The sequence below is a fragment of the Panthera uncia genome, assembly GCF_023721935.1.
Source record: "Panthera uncia isolate 11264 chromosome D3 unlocalized genomic scaffold, Puncia_PCG_1.0 HiC_scaffold_8, whole genome shotgun sequence".
Taxonomy (NCBI): domain Eukaryota; kingdom Metazoa; phylum Chordata; class Mammalia; order Carnivora; family Felidae; genus Panthera; species Panthera uncia.
In genome coordinates this window covers 33893417-33898417 of record NW_026057586.1, presented here as the reverse complement: position 1 = coordinate 33898417, position 5001 = coordinate 33893417, and the positions used below count along the sequence as shown (strand labels likewise).

At 41.1% G+C, this 5001-nt stretch overlaps 1 long non-coding RNA gene across 1 annotated transcript; it reads left to right on the top strand.

Moving 5' to 3' along the window:
• The first annotated feature begins 289 nt into the window (after nucleotides 1-289).
• LOC125914375 (uncharacterized) lies at nucleotides 290-3139 on the top strand. The gene is made up of 3 exons (XR_007455283.1): nucleotides 290-427; nucleotides 1214-1365; nucleotides 2640-3139. It is a non-coding gene; the product is annotated as an uncharacterized LOC125914375 (long non-coding RNA).
• Nucleotides 3140-5001: the final 1862 nt, after the last annotated feature.

Here is a 5001-nt window from a genome sequence, read left to right as displayed (position 1 = left end):
TCTTTCTCCCTCTCTCTCTCTTGCCCTTCCTCCACTCTCTCATGCACATGCTCTCTCTCTCTCGAAAATAAAAAAAATAAAAAAAATAAAAGAATTTAAGAAATTCAAGAAATAGTTTTCAAAAACCAGTGGCTACATTTGTATGTATATCATAAGTGTTTTCGTTGGCTCAGAAAAACCCCACAAAAATATAAAGCGCTTGTCCAGTTTCTTTTTATGTCAGACATTGAACTCTGGACTTAAAAGATGACATCACAATCCATGTACTCTCCTTCCCTGTCACCACCCACACAGTGCTCCACCCTCATTGATGTCCCAAATGGCATCTAGCAGAAGAAAGGTCAGAAACAAAAAACTTCAAGTTCGAAAGATTTAAAGGCAGGTTATCAGGAGTTGGACTGGAGCCCCAAACCATGCAGGCTGTAAGGTCAGAGCTTAACTGTTTTTCCATTTTATTGCTCAAGGACAAGAGAACTTGATACATGAGACTCCAGCCCCGTAAACCGTCTACTGAGGTAGCCATTTTATCACGTATGGTTGCAAGTTGAGTACTGACCACACAATTTAAATTGACAGTAGCAGGGCCCTGGTGGGGATGTGAGAAACAGTGTCACACACAACATTCTTTTCCTAATTATTGGGACCTGGACAGGTGGCAGGAAGGGAATGAGGGGTGAGGTGGGGGGAGAGGGAGGGACGGGGAGGCACAGTGACATTTCCCATCTCAGGAGTACAAGATTCATTACCTCTGATGAAAAGTCACCAGGCTGCGGTGAGTCCTGACATACTCCGTGACAGGAGAAAGTGACATGGCCGTTTGACATTCAGGGCTAGAAGGTTGCCGGTCTGTAATCACTAGTTAAAATTGAATCTTGTACATTGCACCCTGCCAGCACAGCTCAACTCTTGATAATTATTTGGATGCTACTGTATTTGGATTTTATTTCCCCAGCAGAGAGGGGAAGTTGGATTTATAGTTTACTGCTGGGTTAAGATTGGAACAGGCTAGATCTTTTTTATGGTTAATATGGCAGAGCCAAATAAATCTAGAGATGTTTTTGTCCCCATTTTAATTCTAAACCACTTGGGGATGGGGGTGGGGAGCCACAAAGGAATCAAAGGGTACGTCTTCTAATTTTCCATGAACAAGCTACAATTCTGTCTGCTAATGTTTTCCTCTTTTTTCATTTCACTTCATGATGCTTTAAACCAGCCATCTGGACATGGACAGGGCTGGGAAATACCATTTTGCAACAGCTATAGCCTGAGCAGCCACATGGATGAGGACATAGATGGTCAATGCCACTTAACAACCACTTCTTTTTTACCTGGGGGTCAAGAAAAGGACAAGAGAAATGTTTTACAGTAGGTCATTTTAGCATAATTACAGAGTAGCCTTTGTCTGTTGATTTGCATGCAGGCATGCTGTGATTCCAATCAGAATATTTTCTCCCTTCACTCCTACCTCAAGGCACTGAAGCTTCTAGTCATCGCAGGAGCACAGACTGCATATTCACCCTATTAAGTGCAGAAGGATCCCCAATGTCTGGTTTGACACGCTCAACGTAACATTTTGAGGAGTCACAAGCCACATGTATATAGAAGGGTGAAATGATCACCAAGGCTCACTTTATAGACAGAATAAGTGTTGCTTGTGCACTAGGGTTTAGCTGGGCCCTGGGAAGCAGGCATACTGGCCTGATCAAAATATCTTTACCACTAATCTCTCTCAATGTCTAAAAGTCCATTATTAGAAAAGCATCAATTTAAATGAAAACATTGTGTCTGCAAGGGTTACCAAATAATACGTCACCATTATTTCTTGGAGAGAAGAATATATACTCTCAAACACAGCCAAAGACATAAAACATGGTGGAAATTTTGTTGGGAAAGATCAACAAGACCTGGTCCTAGTGGCCTCACGGATTGGCATTCATTGTTCTAGGGCATTCCCTCTGGACCTAGGGTTGACTCGCAGCCTTGCTGGTGCTGAAACCTGATTTGTTAGTTGATTGTGGTCCCATCACTTACGGAGACATATTGTCACGTACACATGCACTAAGTTTCTGGGATTGTTTTATGGAACCAGAATGCTTACTTATCTAAGTTCATGGTGAGAAATAATAATACAACAGGATTTGGAACATGCGGAGGTCACATGACAAGTGTGGAGATTATAAGTAAACCAGCCAGATCCTAAACAAAAGCTGTGCTGGTGATCAAGGAATCACCAGGGAAGTAAAGGTTAATTCAACTCTTCACTCCCTTACTGATAGGGTAGGTATAGCCACAGCTGTCTTCTCCCAATCCAGGACTGCCTTAAGGAGCAGAGATATTCAGCATACTTAGTGTAAAGCTCACTTTTTCCTGAATAGTGCTGGGATGGGCACTGCTAACACTGATTGTTCCCTTTCCTTTGTTCAGTCTTCAGTAGTAAACACCACCACCTCTGCCCACCTTCTACTTCTTACCAGAGAGATTGTGTTGATCTCAGAGCTCAGCTTTCTGAAGGCAGTCTCATATTTTCCTGCTTTTTTAGTCACTTTCAAACCCAAGTACTTTAATGTGAATAAATTAAATGTTTTCATTCCACTAGAAAATGCACTGATACTAACGGGGTATCCCCTTTTGTCCAAAAGGTGTCCACTTTTGTCCAAAATGGGAGTTTCTAAACAGGGAAATGTCTAGGGAAGTAAGTGAGTTTTGAGAAGCTTGGCAATAAAGTAACAGAATGAGAATACTGGGGGAAGGACATGAGCAACTAAAAGAAAAGAAGATGAAGAGGAAGAGGAAGAAGAAGGAGAAGAAGAGGAAGAAGCAGAAGAAGAAAAGGGATGGGAAGGGGAGGGGAAGGAAGGGGAGGGGAGGGAGGAATGAAGGGAGGAAGGAGGAAGGAAGGGAGGAAGAAAGGAAGGAAGGAAAGGAAGAGAGTGCTCAGATATATCAAGAAGGTTGAAGTTTTGCCTATAATCTAATGGAGATTGAGTAAAGAGTCACTTGAAGGCTATGCTTACTGAAATGATAGTCTTGTCAGTAATGAAAAAGATGTATCTGGGTTGGTTAGATGGGGTGTGGTTAAAGGATTAAACTAATTTTTTTAGTAATGTCTCACTTTACTAATCCTAATTGTAGAGACTAAATTAAGGGTAGTTTCCCTTTTTCTATGGGTAATAGTTGCCTTTACTTGGGAAAAATAATCTCCATTATTCCTTGTCTAGGCCACAAGGCAAAAATGTAAAGCTGCAACTAATAAAGGATTTCATCAGCAGTATTGCTCATGGCAAACTGAAGGGCAGACTTCCTCTTCTCATGGTTGGGAAGGGACCTCCTCCTTTTCTCTCCCAAATGAAACCCCACAGAGGCCCCCTCTTCCATGAAGTCTGCCCTGACTAATGAGCACAGTGGATCTTCTCTAAATTTCTATAGAGTTTATCCTTCTTGTGTAAGTGTATCACCTATGCTTGGTTTTAAATTTTTTTCTGTTTCCTCTTTGTACATCTTGCTTGAATGAGCAGCCTGGAGGTAAGAAGTTTCAGAGACCTACAATTAGTCTTTTCACCTCCTAGAAACTCAATTTTCTTATCTATTAAGATGAAGAAAAGGGAATATGGATCTGAAAGGTCTGTTCCAGTTCTGTTATCATATGAAACTATGTTGTTTCCCTTGTCCTTCTCCCTGAAGGGAAGTACGTTTTGCTTTGTTTAGTTTGCACAACCCTGTGCTCAGTCCAGTATAAACAGAACATCAGAAGCGGAATGCTTGGTACTAGACTCCATGCACACCACAGGCACATACAAGAGGCAGCCCTCCAAATACAGCAACACGAGCAAGAGCTCAAACCAGTAAAGTCATCTTATGAAGTGACTCTGTTGGCTCTGCAACTAGAACATAGGAACTCTGTGTTTTCTAGAACCAAATTGTAGGGTGTTTGCTTGTTTGTTTGTTTGTTTGTTTGTTTCATGTTTTTATTTTAAAATGTTGTTATGGGCGCACTCTTTTCAGCCTCATCCTGTTTTTGTATGTTTCTGAGGAGATCAAGCTCTCTGGAGCTTTCTACTCCTACGGCTCCCAGTTATGAGCTTTCCCTGTAGCTCTTGATGCAATTAGCATCCTGGAATATTGAACAGAAGTAATTTTATTGTGCAATCAAGAATACTTCAGCTAAAGCCAGGTATTAGCTATTGGTGAACACTGAAAGAAAGGAAGAATATGAGATGTAACATTGTTCACAGGTAAAAAGAACATAAGCCTGAAAACACCCAGGAAAAGATGGCTTGTATTTGGATATTTTTATTATTATTTTAACATGCATGCTAGTGTTCTTTTGAAGAATATCGATTACATTCATTGGCATTACACATTTGGGGTTAAAATTATCAATATCCCATTGAACAAGGGAGATAAAGAGAGAATTTGTGGAGCCTCAGGTGAAGCCCAAAGATTGGCCCAGTGGATTTGGATAGATTTTCTTTACTTTCCTCCCAATCTGACAGAGTCACCCAAGAAGGAAGATTTTTGTTGCTGAGCAGGGTTGGAACTTACTACTCATTTTAGGAATATGGGGAACCGGAGTCTCTTTTTTTCCCCCCAAAAGTTCCCTGGCAATGCCATCTGATAACTTAGCAGCAAACACTTTCCCCTTACCTTCCTGGGGGCTGTTAATTCAAATGCAAAGGGAAACGCAGGTTTGCCTTTTACGCCACCCTCTTAATCAAAGTGATTTTCTGAAATGCAACTGTAGAAAATAGACTCTTTTATTTTAGGATCAACAACAGTTTTTACAATGTTAGGCAAACCTGAGCCCCTCCTTAAAATGTCAGGGAAACAAAAACCATCCCCACCTGAAAGGCCTCTTCACTTGTCTTGAAAGGATTTTTTCGGCTGTTTCCCTTAAGCTGCTTTCTCCTTCTGTGCAACTTCCCAATCCCATTCACAAACTGTTGCCATGGTAAATAATTATATCACAGATGAATTGTGTACACTTCCTTTTCATAGCTGGAA